The sequence below is a fragment of the Prosopis cineraria genome, unplaced genomic scaffold (assembly GCF_029017545.1).
Source record: "Prosopis cineraria cultivar Desert tree isolate PC_DT_omini unplaced genomic scaffold, ASM2901754v1 PC7, whole genome shotgun sequence".
NCBI lineage: Eukaryota > Viridiplantae > Streptophyta > Magnoliopsida > Fabales > Fabaceae > Prosopis > Prosopis cineraria.
In genome coordinates, this window is record NW_026555338.1 from 16,884,086 (window position 1) to 16,900,221 (window position 16,136).

Sequence of the window (16,136 nt, forward strand, 5' to 3'; positions counted from 1 at the left end):
CTCTACTGAACCTGCAACATATTTTGCTACACCTGAAGTAGTTAATGATCTAGCATGGTACTTTGATAGTAGTGCAACTTATCATATTACTCATCATATTCTTAGTTCTTCCACTCCTGCTATAGTTGGGTCAGGTACTCTTGAAGTAGGAGGTAAACACAAGTTACTTATTCATACAGTTACTTCTGCTCAATTTTGTAACTCTAGTTCTCAACAATTGATGTTGAATAATGTTCTAGTTGTTCCTAAGATTTAGAAGAATCTCATGAGTGTTCACAAAATGGCTATTGATAATGATGCTTTAATCATGTTTGATGTTGTTTGTTGTTATGTTAAAGACAAGGAAATAAACAAAGTGGTTCTCATAGGGAAGCCTCGTGAAGGTGGACTTTATCGTGCTGACCACACACCTCAATTTGTTACTTCTGTTGCTTCATTTCTTATTGATGCACAAGCTTTTTATTTTTAGTTTACAAACTTAGCACAAGCGACTTGGGCATTATTCCACTAAAACACTTACAAATGTATTGAAAGCTTGTAGTATTGTGTCTAAGATTAATAAGAATATATATTTTTGTCATGCCTGTCAACTTAGCAAATCTCATACCCTTCCTTTTTCTTTATCTGATTCTCAAGTATCGATACCATTAGAGTTGATTCAATTAGATTTGTGGGGACCTGCACCTATTATGTCCTCTTCTAGTTTTCATTATTACATTTGTTTTATTGATGACTTTAGTCACTACACGTGGTTATCTCTACTTAAGGCTAAGAGTGATGCCTTGTCTGCCATCAAACACTTTAAAAACATGGTTGAGAATTAGTTTGATAAGAAAATAAAGATGTTTCATAGTGATAATGGAGGTGAATATCAATCTTTTATGTCATTGTTTAACAAAGTAGGAATTATTACTCAGGCTTTATGTCCTTATACCTCTGCTCAGAATGGCAGAGTAGAACACAAGCATTGCCATATTGTTGAAGTTCATTTATCATTACTTGCTGAGGCTTATATGCCTCTTTATTTGTTGTGGGATGCCTTTACTTCCAGTGTACATATTATTAATCATTTACCTACTCTTATGCTTTAGAATAAATCTCCATTTGAGGTTCTATGGCATAAAGTTCTAAACTATGGCAATCTAAAGGTGTTTGGATGTTTCCATATCTTAGGTTGTATAATCAAAATAAATCTAGTTTTGGAGTGAACGGTGTATATTTATTGGGTACAGTGGCAATCATAAGGGTTTCAAGTGCATGAAATCTCAGGGTCTAATTTAAATTTCACGATAGGTTATCTTTAATGAGAATTTTTTCCCATTCTTATCTACTATTGATGACATGACCCCTATTTTTCCTATTGTACAGACTAGTGGTCATCCTTCTAAATTGTTTGAAGTCTCTAAATTTGATAATCTTGACCCTACTCACGCTACTTCTAATGATTCCACCTCATCTTCTGATAGTTTTGGTTTAGCTATGATCATTAATGTAGTATCTCCTTCTGATGAATTACCTTATTTATCATCTACTACATTGTCAGATCTTCTCCACCTCCTGCTCTATCATGACCTCTCATTCAACCTTCTCATCCAATGATCACAAGAGCTAAGAATGGTATCATTAAATAGGTTTGGCATACAAAATACGGGATTTGATGCCCTATAAGTCTCACTATAACTTAGTTAGATGCAAGTGGGTTTGGCATACAAAATACAGGCTAGATGGTTTGCTTCAGACACATAAAGTGTGACTAGTAGCTAAAGGCTTTCATCAAGAACCTGGTGTTGACTTTGGTGAGACTTTTAGTCTAATTATCAAGCCATCTACCATCCATATTGTTCTCACTTTGGCTACTTCATTTGACTAGCCAATATGTCAAGTTGATGTTAATAATGCTTTTCTTAATGGTGTTCTTGATGAGACTATCTATATGACTCAAGCTTAGGGTTTTTTTGATCCTAATTGACCTACTCATATTTGCAACTCGTTAAGGCTCTTTACGATCTCAAACAAGTGCCTTGCGTATGGTATGATCCTCTCAAAAATGTGTTACTGGAATGGGGTTTTCAATGCAGTCAAATTGATTCTTCTTTATTGATTTTTATCAACAAAAACTAGATTCTTCTAGTTTTAGTTTATGTTGATGACATTCTTGTGACTGGTAATAATATTAACAATGTTACTCAATTCATTGCTCGTCTCCATTCCATGTACGCTCTTAAGGATATAGGTCCCGTTCAATATTTTCTTGGGTTTGAGGTTTTTCATGATTCTTCTGGGTTTTATCTTACTTAGAGTAAATATGCCACTGATCTATTACATAAGTTTGATATGATATATTATAATCCTACAACTACACCTATGAGTACTAGTTTGATTATCTTAGCTCTTTATAAGACTTCTCTTGCTACCCCTTCAGCTTATCGTCAAGCTATTGGTGCCCTTCAATATTTGTGCTACACTTGTCCTAAATTAAGTTTTTCTGTTAATAGGCTTTAGTCTGTTTATGTAGGCCCAACAACTGCTCATTGGCAAGCTCTCAAGCATTTATTATGATATCTTAAGGGCACTCTATCTCTGGGGATTCATCTCAAGCATGCTTCTCCCTTGTCTCTCATGGCATATTCTAATGCAGATTGGGCTTCTTGCCTTGATGATTGTTGTTTTATAGGAGCTTATCTTTTTTATTTTGGAGATTCTCTCATTTCTTGGTCATCCAAAAAGCAACATGTTGTTGCACACTCCAGCATTGAGTTTAAATATCAGTTTCTGTCCAACACATTTGCTGACCTTCTTTGGCTTCATTCCTTACCTCATGAGCTATATTTTCCAACTCATCTTCCTTCTATAATCTAGTGTAATAACACCAGTGCTGCTTCCCTTGCTACCAATCTTGTTTTTCATGCTTGAACTAAGCACATTGAGATTGATGCTCATTTTCTTAAGGATCATGTTCTTAGTGGACATATTGCTATGCATTATGTTCCTTCTTTTGATTAGCTAGCTAATTGTTTGACTAAGCCACTGTGTTTAGGTCGGTTTCTCTCACTTCAAGGTAAACTCGGTCAGTAGTACCACCCTCTCATTTCAGGGGGATGTTGAGGATGCTACTAAGCCCAAGGTTAAGTCTAAAGCTAAGCCCAAACAGCCCAGACAAAAACTCAAGAATTATGGTGTTAAGCCTGATGGCATTAAACCTAATGCAAGAAGATTACATGTATAATATTGTTAAATAGTTTGAATTGAATATGTTATTGTGTATCACATTGTTATTTCTAGCTATGAGCTAGCATGCATGTATACATCAATGTGTAAATAAGTACAGAGCCTCTATAAATGGAAGTCACATATCTGAGGCTCATCTCAGATCATATTATTTTTCTCAGTTTTATAACTACTTTGCTTTTGTTTAATATCTATTTCAATGTGTCAGGTTGGATTGTGCAAAATTTGATATATCAATTTTGTGATTATCGTCTAAAACAAAAGAGAGGAACATGAGAACTTTAGAGTGGCAACTTTTCTCCACTAAGGTTTGGTATTTTCAACTCTTAGGAGCTATTAAGAACTAGATATATAGCACTTGTGAATTTTTTTCCTTATGTTTTTGGGTTGTTGGAGTGAATTCCAAAAATGGGGGATGTTCTATCCATTATTCTAACTTCAAATGGATTACTACATGTCTAAACCCTAGAACTAAGTAAGAGAGTAATGACAAAATGAGTGTCTCGTGATGATTATTAGGCTAATGGAAGTCTAAACCAAGTTAATGGGAGTTAGAAATGTGAGCTGATGATTAGTAATGAACAAGTTGGGGTTGTTGGGTTAGTGATTTAAATAGAGGAAGTTCTTATAAATTAGTCATTGATTATAATGATGATCATATTAATATGTAGATTGATATCTCATTATGTCTCTTGAGCAAGAGGAAGTTCTATTGTGCATTGTACTGGGAAAGATGGTTGGTAAAACCAAGGGTTGTAGTAATTAGGAACTTAAATTATTGTACATGCTTGGAATTGTAATTATGAGATTTCTGAAATGCGTCGTGTGTATTTTAATATGAAATTATTATGTATATGTTTTAGAAAATCATGTAAAGAGGGTGGGTATACTATAATATCCTATTGAAATGCTTTGATGTTTATAAAGTGAATCTCAAGCATGTTGGCTCATTTATTGCTAAAGTTAAGCATGAGAATATGTTATCATGCATTATGAGTATGAAATGTGTTTTGGCATGATGACATGTTTGGGTAGGAGTTCACATAAGGAAAGAGAATTTATTTAAATCCACATGGTATAAGCCTCTACTACAAGTGGCCTTGGTGGCTAGCGGTCAGTGTAAATGTGCATGCACACATAGATATATATCGCCTTGTGTTGTCATTGTTTTTGGGGAAGTGACAAGGGTTTGGTATTGCCTTATATCATTGAATCCCTATGGAAAATGGTATGGGTCAAGAATATGACACCTCTACGATTCAAGAAAGGGGAAATTCATTATTTCAGAGTGAATGTGAGAACCTTTAGCCTAGTAACCTCTCACAATTTGAGAGCTTGGGCTAGTTGAGTCATATAGGATTGTCCTATTCATAATGGTAACCCATAGATTCGGCAAAAGGAAACAAGCAAGGAAATAACGTTGGCTTCCCACTGTTTCCTCCATTTTCGAACATAGGAGACATGGGAACTAGGATTTAAAAATATAATTATTACACTTTATCAATTTTATTAAACTGAGTAAATTGGTTACTTTCTCTAATAATAAAAAATGAAGGAAGTATATTTAAACTAACTTTCTTATTTCTCGAAATAAATTCCTCGTTTCAACAAACTTTTGCATGAAATCAAACATCAGTTGCCATTGAGAAAGTCCAAGCTGATTAGACGAACTGTCCAAATACTTATGATTTATCATTTATGAATAATAATTAATATTGTTGATCATTTTAATTTGAATACATCGTACTTTACAATTTTTTTTCTCACAATTATCGTTTTAGTAAAATATTTATGACAAAATATTTTTATATAAAGGCATAAGAAGTTGTTATAATTATATATTTACAAAATGGAGCTTAACTAAATGTTTCTCTACAAGATAAAGTCAACAGCGAAATGGATTATGTATTTTTTTTTTTTGGAAAAGAAGGCTTAAAAAAATTTCCATACAAAGCCAAGTAACATGCATGTACCACTCAATTTTGAATACTTTCTTTTCTATTTGCTCATAATTTTGATGGCATTCAATTCTTCTGAAGAAAATCAAATTATTCAAAATAGGTAGGCTGCGCGAAGGAAAGATGACTAAAATATACAATTTCTTTTGACAAAATTGGAATTATTTTAGTTAAAACAATGTTTAGAAATCTTCCCACAGTAAAATTTTCCAACCCATGACTTTAAGCATGTTTGATTTTTTCTATGCTTGATATCGCAAAATATATTATATAAAAACATAAATTGCATCACCCAAAAAATATAAATTACAATGATACACCCACACACACACTCTCTCTCTCCCTCTCTCTCACACTATATAAATTTAAAATATTGGAATTTACCTCTAATTGGGTATCCTTCCGTGTCAAAGACACTTCCTAGTTAATTTATTGTTCTTTTATGTGACTAATTAATAAACACAAAGCATTGTCAACAAATTCAGTATCTAAAGGCATAATGTATTGTAATTAATTTATTAATTCTATATTATTTTTTCTGGATTTCTAAACTACAAAGTCATTTGTCATGGTTTAATGATAAAATAATGGCAACATTTCACCTGAGAAACCATTCAATTTATTTTGTAACAAGTAATATAAAATAAAATACACGTAATTTAAAAAAACCTTTATTAACTATAGCTTTGTTACTAGATTCGTTAATAATAATAATCCATTAGTGTGTTTGGATTTCTAGGAATTTACATTTGGATTTGAACTAAATCCCTCATTTGGATACAGAAGAAAATATGAATTTGGGTTTGTTTCAAATCAAAATCCACATTTTATTAAAATTCCTTTTAATTTAAAATTCCATCTACAGTACTATTTACAAACTACTTTAAGTCTCAACACCAGTTTTGCCTAATTTAAACCATAAATGTATCTACCATATAGAATAAGATTATTTGATAATAAAAAAGTCATATAAATTTCTATAGAAATCTCAACAAAGTATTGTAAATAGGACCTCCCAAAAAATTTTACAACAACATTCTTGCACAAAAAAAAAAAATTCAAAAGCTCAGTTCCTAGCAGACCAATAATATAGGTAACAAATGAGGATCCTAATTATAGTCCATGTGGAGTACCTAAAATATGATTTATAAAATACAACATATAAATTCAAGTTTTATATCAAGATAGAGATTAACCAAAATAATGTCGCACTGCAGTTTAGTAGTAAAACCCCATCAGGAGGTTCTGGGACAAAAATAATTTTTAGTGAATAATGTCCCAATTATAAGAATTAAAACAAAAAGAAGGAATATAAACAAGTAAGCATGCACCAAGTAATAAAGAAACAATTAATATAACATAAATACTTTTCTTTGAAATCGATGAGTCTTTTATAATTTTTGTCCCTGCTTACGTTAGCATTATTTTATCCATCATTATTGGTTTTCAAGTTCAAGGACGATAAATGATTGACATTCAAACCATGAATTATTAGGCCAAAATAATTAACAAATGTGGCAACATTTTCGAGCAGGAATCAAATGCAGTATATATGTAAATAAACAAATTAAGTAAAAACCATGCTTTGTGAAGGACAGCTTATCATAACAAAGAACAAACATGGACACACAAAGAACAAACGCAGACACACATCTACAAAGGCAAGTAACTAATCAAATGCAATTTAAAGGCATGAAGATAAATATGGACACACAGTTTATGAGAGTGAATGATTGAACGCATCATCAACTACAAAGACAAACATGAACATATAATCCGTGAGAGTAAATACTAACCAAATGTAACTTGAAGCTATGAAATCAAATGCTAGTATGAAACCCATGATTAATAATCATGAATGTGGTACTCACAAATATCAAACGTGAGTACTATGCCCACAAGTACCAAGTTAGCTATGTTTTAACCATAGCACACCAAGAACTAATGGAATTGTTAGCAACTAGTATTATGTATGAAGTCATATTTGACAAAATATAGGTAGGTTGTGCGAACAAAAGCTGGCTAACTTTTTTTTTTTTAGAACACAATTGGACTTGGCTTTATGAAATACATGACTTGATTTGTCCCCCAATTTTTTAGTCAAATTATGAAATTAACCCTGGTTTAGAAATCTTCCCACTGTAAATTTTTCTAAACCATGACTTTTAGCATGTTTGATTATTTCTAGGCTAGCTGCATATTTTACAATCAACGTAACATGTTTGTCTCATGATGCTACAAATTATTCTCCTGAGCTTATTTAATATTTGAGAACTGATGCGCAAAAATTGGTTCTCAATTCCTCTCAGAGGGAAAGGTCAGCAGTCAATTAGTAACTCATACAAGTGATGTCATTCAATTCTTCCCAAGGAAATTGAATTGTTCAAAATAGGTAGGTTATGCAAAAGGAAGTTTAACAAAAATAATAAAATTTTAGAAAAAAATTGGACTCGATTTTATGAAATACTTGATGATTGGTCCCATTCTTGGAGTCAAAATTTGAATAATGAGACCAGTATTAGGAAACTTCTCTCCTTTAAATTCATTGACTCATGACTTTCAATTGCACTACAAAAACAATGACTTCTGTTGTTCTCACTAAAAGCATACTTTTAGCAACAACTTTCACAGCTAAAACTTCATTTTAGCAATGATAGATGTCGCCATGAAAACTTTTTTTTAAAAAAATAAATAATTCATTTTATGCCACGGGATACCATGTCACCCGCCACGTGTATGCCAGATGATGCCATACCATTTTAGCACCTCGTGCCACGTCACTCACCATGTGTTTAGCCAATGATGCCACGTTACTGGTCACCTCATGCCATATCACTACCATGCAACACATTACATATTTGTTGCAAAATATGCTACAGTCATAATTTGAACCCATGACCTCCTACCTCCAAGTCTTAAGTTTTTCTTTTTATCCAGTTGAAGTGAAATGCACTTGCAATTATTATATGCAAAATTAAAGATATGTTATTTAACTACACACACATATATTAAATAATATATTATTAAAAATATATACACATATCATATTTTTTCAATTATTATTATGAAAAAATAATTTATATGACCATTCATACTATATTTTTAATGAAATATTATTTTTTACTAGCAAATATTATTTTTATTTTGAAAAAATTAAAATAAATAACTTTTAAATATTAAATAATTTTATTATAAAAATTGTGACTATTTTTAAAAATTTTATTTTTATCTTTTGAATAAAAATTGTTAAATATATAATTTATTTATAAATATATATTGTATTAGTTTATGTTAAATATTTTTTACTTTTATCTTCTCCATATTTTTCTCAAAAATTAATTTAAATGATTAAATTTTTATCTCCCATCAAAATGTTTAAATGTTACCCTTTTTATTAAAATATATATTTTATCTATAATTTTTCAATATCTTTTAAAAATATTTTTAATAAAAATTAATTTTAACGACATAAATTTTGTTAATAGTCATTTTGTACAATTTTAAATTTTTAATGAGTACTAATAACTTTTACAATACAATTATAAGGATCTTATATGTGATCAATGTAGCCAACCTCCAATCTTTCTCTACCTCATAGCGTGGTGGATTTGAATAATTGTTCATATTCTTGTTTGTAATAATTAGTTAGAAAAATGGGAAAATGATAATAAAATCACTTTCAAATATATAAATGATTATTTGATCCCTCAAAATGTCATAATTTCTCAGAAGTCCCTGGGAACTTTTCTATCATTAATGACTTTATTTAAATTATCAATTTACCCTTGTTGAAAATAAATAATTTACAAGTTTTGTTTAAATATTCACAAGTTTTCTTCTTATATTCGCAACAAGACAACAACAAATCATAACTTTACATGTTAAATTTCTTATTTGCTGTTGCATTGTTGCAAGTATAAGAAGAAAAGTTGTGAATATTTAAAAAAAACTTGTGAATCATTTAATTTCAACAAGGGTAATTTTGTAATTTATATAAATTCATTAATGACAAAAAAGTCCCTAGGGACTTATAGGGAATTATGGTATTTTGAGGGGTCAAATTATCATTTACATATTTCAAAGGAATTTTATTATCATTTTCCCTAGGAAAATCTTATAAGTAACTTCTTTTTTATAATAATGGAAACCAAAATAAAGAATCACATGAAATCCTTGTCCAAAAGCCATTAACTCAACAGACGAAGTAGACACCATGTGTATACTAGGCCAAGCATCAAGTGCATAATATGTCAAGTAGTCTGCAATGTTATTTGCATTTTATAACATTTGTACAACTTTAACATCCTAATGCCATTTATGCATTTGTATGTAAGTAATAACTTATGTACAACTTAATCTGATTATAATTGAAATAATAATCCATTAATATTTTTATTATATCATATTAAAATACTAGCTTAATAATATAATTCTTAAACAAATATGAGCTATATATGTGTAAAACAAGATTATGAATAACACTAAATTAAAAATTAATTTAATAATTAAACTTAATACATCTTCATTATTATTCTTTTTGTTTCACAATCCTATATTTCATATATTTTTTTTTCTATATAAAAATAAGAAATTTAATTTAATAAATATCTTTTGAATATTTTTTTTATTTTTAAATTTTTAAAATAATTAATAATAAAAATTTTTCCAATAATTTAAATGAAAATTTTATAAATTATTTCATGTAATTTAAGATTATATTTAAATTTTTAAAAAATACTTTTAGTGATGACAAATGTTGCCACCAAAAGTTATTTTTGGGGGCAACTATTAAGAGTCACCATTAAAATTATATTTTCGGCAACAACAATTAAAAGTTGCCACAAAAAATGTTAAAATTATACTTTTGGCAACAATAATTAAAAGTTATCACCAAAAGTAGACCTTTGGTGGCAATTTTTTAGTTACGGTTAAAAGTTGCCACCAAAAGTTCTTTTATTTTTGTTGTGGGTATAGATCACAAAAAAAAAAAAAAAAGAATGTGTGCTTTGATAAGTCACTACTCCTTTCGTTTCAATTTATAAAATTTATAAAATAATTATAAAGGTGATTCAGCATTCCAAAATATGGAAAAAAAAGGTATAAGATGCAAAAAATATATATATATATATATATATTGCTGGTGTCCCAATTATTTCCTCCATTTCTGAACATATAGGAGACAAGGGCGGAACAAGGATTTAATATCAAGGGAGAGCTGAGATTAAAAAACCTATATACTACTAAGTCTTCATCAATTTTAATATGGCAGGAATTATGTAACATCTATATATAAAATTCTAGGAAAAAAATTAAGAATTTGTTTTTTATAAGAAAAATTATACATCTCAATAAGTATTTGTTACAATTTTCTTAAACTACCCCTCATAAAATTATAGTTTTCATTCACGAGACAAATCATTAGTGCAAACTTATTTGATTAAGTACAAGGATATTTTAGTTTAGTTTTATTTGCCAACATAATTATTACACTTAATCTACTTTATTAAACTGTGTGTGAGTATTTAAACTAACTTTCCTGTTTCAAAATAAAATCTTCGTTCCAACAAACTTTTGCATGAAATCATGCATCGGTTGCCATTAAGAAAGTCTATGCTGATTAGCCAAACTGTCCAAACATCTATGATTTATAATTTATGAATAATAATAAATGTTGTCGATCTTTTTAGTTTGAATACATTATACTTTACAATTAATTTTTCGCTCACAGTTATCGTTTTAGTAAAATATTTGCATATAATGGCATAAAAAGTTGTTATAATTATATATTTACAAAATGGAGCTTAATTAAATGTTTCTCTACAAATTAAAGTCAATAGCAAAATGGATTATGGATTTCTCCCTCCATTCCAAGTTATAAAACACTTTTAGGGAAGATTTAGAGTCCCAAAATATAAGAAACTTTGATAAAAATAAGGTTTCATTAATGAAACTTTTTCAATATTACCCTTCCTATATATTCTCTCCCTTCAATATTCTTTTATCATTGAAGTGTCAAATGATGGTCATTTTTTGAAAGTTTATATTTTTTGTCTTGAACAAAGAAAGTTGTAAAGTATATTTAATGAGTTTTATTGATATGTGAGATAAAATTTGGCATTGAGGGAGTATTATTTTGGAAAAGAAGCTTAAGAAAATTTCCACATAAAGCCAAGTAACATGCATGCACAACTCAATTTTGAATACATTCTTTTCTATTTCCACATAATTTTGATGGCATTCAATTCTTCTGAAGAAAATCGAATTATTCAAAATAGGTAGGCTCTACGAAAAGAAAGCTGACTAAAATATGCAATTTCTTTTGGCAAAGTTGGAATTACGAAAGTTAAAACCAGGTTTAGAAATCTTCCCACAGCTAAGTTTTCCAACCCATGACTTTAAGCATGTTTGATTTTTTCTATGCTTGATATCGCAAAATATATTATATAAAAACATAAATTACATCAGCCAAAAAATGTAAATTACATTCACACACTTACGCACACATTACGTAAATTTAAAATATTGGAATTTACCTCTAATTAGGTATCCTTCCGTGTCAAAGACACTTCCTAGTTAATTTATTGTTCTTTGACGTGATTAATTAATAAACACAAAGCAATGTCAACAAAATTCAGGACCTAAAGGCATAATGTATTGTAATTTATTAATTCTCATATTATTTTTTTCTGGATTTCTAAATTACAAAATCGTTTGTCATAGTTTAATGATAAAATAATGGCAACATTTTACCTGACAAACCATTCAATTTATCGTGTAACAATTAATCTCAAATAGAATACACGTAATTTTAATTTTCAAAAGCTTTTCTTAAGTATAACTTTCTTACTAGATTCGTCAAAAATAATAATCAATTGGTGCTTTTTGGATTTCTAGGAATTTACATTTGGATTTGAACTAAATCCCTCATTTGGATGCACAAAAATATATGAATTTGGATTTTTTTTCAAATTCCATCTACAGCCTTCTCATTTGGAATTCCAATGACTTCAAATATCTTATTCTCTTTGTGTTTTTGCTATTGATATGCCCCAAAATTTAATCTGTGACTAGCACAGGATATATGCACAAACTATATCCCTTAAGTCTTAACTCAAGATGTGCCCAATTTCAACCATGAATGTATCTATCATATAGAGGAAGATTATTTGATATATACACTTTTCATGATAAAAAAAAAACCATATAAATTTCTATAGAAATTTCATCAAAATCTCCCCTATAAATATGAGCTCCCAAAAATTTTAAGGGTTCTTGTAGATATAGTCCATGTTATTAGACAAAACTAAGCAAATAGTCTAATATTTATTATATTTTTCATTATGATCAATCTATTATATTTGTCAATGATATACTCTTGTATACTAATGATAAATCTCTAATATATTAATGTGAACAGGCCAAACTCCCAAATTTTTAAAAATTTAGTCCATATTTCTTGGGCATAATATTTTTTTTTAAGCCAGTAGACTAATTTATCCAAAATTTTACAATAATATAGGTAAACAAATGAGAATCCAAACTATAGTCTATGTGAAACACCTAAAACATGATGTATAAAATACAACATATAAATTCAAATTTTACATCAAGATAGAGATTAAACCAAAAATGATGTCGCACTTCAATTCAGTAGTAAAACCCCTTCAATGATTTATCAGAGATATTCCATCTGAGACAAATATTTTCTGGTAAATAATGTCTCAATTATAGAAATTAAAACAATAATAAGGAATATAATCAGTAAGCATGTACCAAATAATAAAGAAACAATTTAATATAGCATCAATACTTTGCTTCAAATTCGATGAATCTTTTATAACTTTTGTCCATGCTTACATTAGCATTATTTTATCCTTCATCACTGGTTTTCAATTTGAACGACGATAAATGATGGACATTCAAACCATGAATTATTAGGCCAAAATAATGAAGAATGTAGTATCATCTTCTATTAGAAATCAAATGGAGTATATATCTAAATAAACAAACTAAGTAAAATCCATGCTTTGTGAAGGACGACTAATGAAAACAAATTATAAACATGGACACACAATTTACAAAGGGAAGTAACTAATCAAACACAGCTCAAAGGCATGAAGACAAATGTGGATATATAATCTATGATGGTAAATAACTAAATGCTTCATTGGCTACAAAGACAAACATGGACGTATAGTCCAATACTAGGGAGAATGACAAGTAAAAACCTCATAAGAATATTAACGTCAAACTTAAAACTTTAATACTGAAACATGGTTGGAGGAGTATTGAAATTTGAGAACGTTAGTGTTGAAAAATCCTAATTTGACATTAATATTCTTATAAGATCTTTATTCATCATTCTCTCTAAATACTAACAAAATGTGGCTTGAAGCTGTAAAATCAAATGTAGGTATGAGACCCACGATTAACAATCGTGAGTGTGAAACTCACAAATATGAAATGTGAGTACTATGCCCACAAGTACAAAGCTAGTTAGGTTTTAACTATAGCATGCCAAGGGTTAACAGGATTGTTAGCAACTAGTATTTTATATAAAGTCATATTTGACAAAATATAGGTAAGTTGTGTGAACGAAAGCTAACTAAAATATTTTTTTTTTAACAAAATTGGACTTGGCTTTATGAAGTATTTGACTTGATTACCCCCCCCCCCCAAATTTTTTAGTCAAATTATGAAAATAAAACACAGGTTTAGAAATCTTCCCATTGTAAAATTTTCTTACCCATGACTTTGCATGTTTGATTATTTCTAGGCTAGCTGCATATTTTACAATCAACGTAACATGTTCATCTCTTGATGCTACATATTATACTCCTAAACTCATTTAACATTTGAGAACTGATGGCCAAAAATTGGTTCTCAATTCCTCTAAAAGGGAAAGGTCAGCAGTCAGCCTGTAACTCATACTATTGATGTCATGTAATTCTTCCAAAAAAAATTGAATTGTACAAAATATGTAGGTCATGCAAAGGAAGTTTGACAAAAATAATGAAATTTTAGTACAAAATCGGACTCCATTTTATGAAATACTTGATGATTGGTCCCATTCTTTGAGTCAAAATTTGAATAATGAGACCAGTATTTGGAAACTTCTCTCCATTAAATTTACCAACTCATGACTTTCATTTCTCTGTATATCAATATAGATCCCAAAAATAAGAAAAAAGATGTTTGTGTTGATAAGTCACTACTCCCTTTGTTCCCATTTACAAGATAATTGAAGAGGTGATTTGACATCCCATAATATATTATTAATCTACTCAACTAAAATATTTTCAGAAAAGTCTCCTAGTATTTTATTATATCAAATATAATGAGTCTGAATATTGAAAAAAAGATTTAAGATGAATTCACTTGTTGGTGTCCCGATTATTTCTTCCATTTCTGAACATAGGAAACATGGGCGGAGCAAGGATTTAATAATAGGGGGCAAGCTAGATTAAAACACGTGTATACTACAAAGTTTACATAAATTTTAAGGAGGCAAGATGTATGTAACATCTATATATAAACTTTTAAGAAAAAATTAATAATGTGTTATTTATATGCAAAATTATAAATTTCAATTAACATTTGTTACAATTTTCTTAAATTACCCCTAATAAAATTATAGTTTTCATTCGTGAGACAGCAAACATTAATGCAAACTTATTTGATTGAGCACAAAGATATTTTAGTTTAGTTTTTTTTTATTTGTAGACATAATTATTATACCTAACCAACATTATTAAATTATGTGAGCTAGCTATTTTCTCTTATACTCCATCCAGTCTTATTTATAAAACACCTTCTAGAAATAATTTTTGGTCTAAAATATAGAATATCTAATAATGATTAAACTACTTTTTCCAATTTCACCCATTTTTGATTAGCATGAAATTATTTAATATAGTTGGATTATTATTTAAAGTCAAGGGTCAAAATAAAAGTACATATCACTTTTTTATGATATCAAGTTAAAAACTAAACATATCACTTTTTTATGATATCAAGTAAAAGACTAACTTTTCTTAATATACATAAAACGATTGAAAGTGTCATATAATAAGAAGCAGGGGGAGTATTCAAAAAATGGAGGGAGTATTTAAATTAACTTTCCTGTTTCAAAATAAATTCCTCATTTCAACAAACTTATACACGAAATCACGCATCAGTTGCCATTAAGAAAGTCTATGCTGATTAGCCAAACTGTCCAAATATCTAAGATTTGTGATTTATGAATAATAATTAATATTGTTGATATTTTTAATTTGAATACATTATTCTCTACAATTAATTTTTATAACGACATAAAAAGTTGTTATAATTATAGATATACAAAATGGAGCTTAAATGTTGCACTACAAATGAAAGTGAACAGCGAAATGGATTATGTATTATTATTTTGGAAAAGAAGCTTAAAAAAATTTCGACACAAAGCCAAGTAATATGAATCTACGACTCAATTTTGAACACTTTCTTTTGTATTTGCGCATAATTTTGATGGCATTCAATTCTTCTGAAGAAAATCGAATTATTCAAAATAGGTAGGTTGTGTGGAGGAAAGCTAACTAAAATATACAATTTCTTTTGACAAAATTGGAATTATGAAAGTTAAAACCAGGTTTAGAAATCTTCCTACGGTAAAATTACATCACCCAAAAAATTACGATGTTTGATTTTTTCTATGGTTGATATCAAGGAATATATTTTATAAAAACATAAGTTACATCACCCAAAAAATGTAAATTACATTGACACTCACACATACACATTATATAAATTTAAAATATTGGAATTTACCTCTAATTAGGTATCCTTCCGTGTCAAAGACACTTCCTTGTTAATTTATTGTTCTTTCGTGTGATTAATAATTAATAAGCACAAAGCAATGTCAACAAAAGTCAGGATCTAAAAACAAAATTATTGAGGAGGCAATTGCGTATA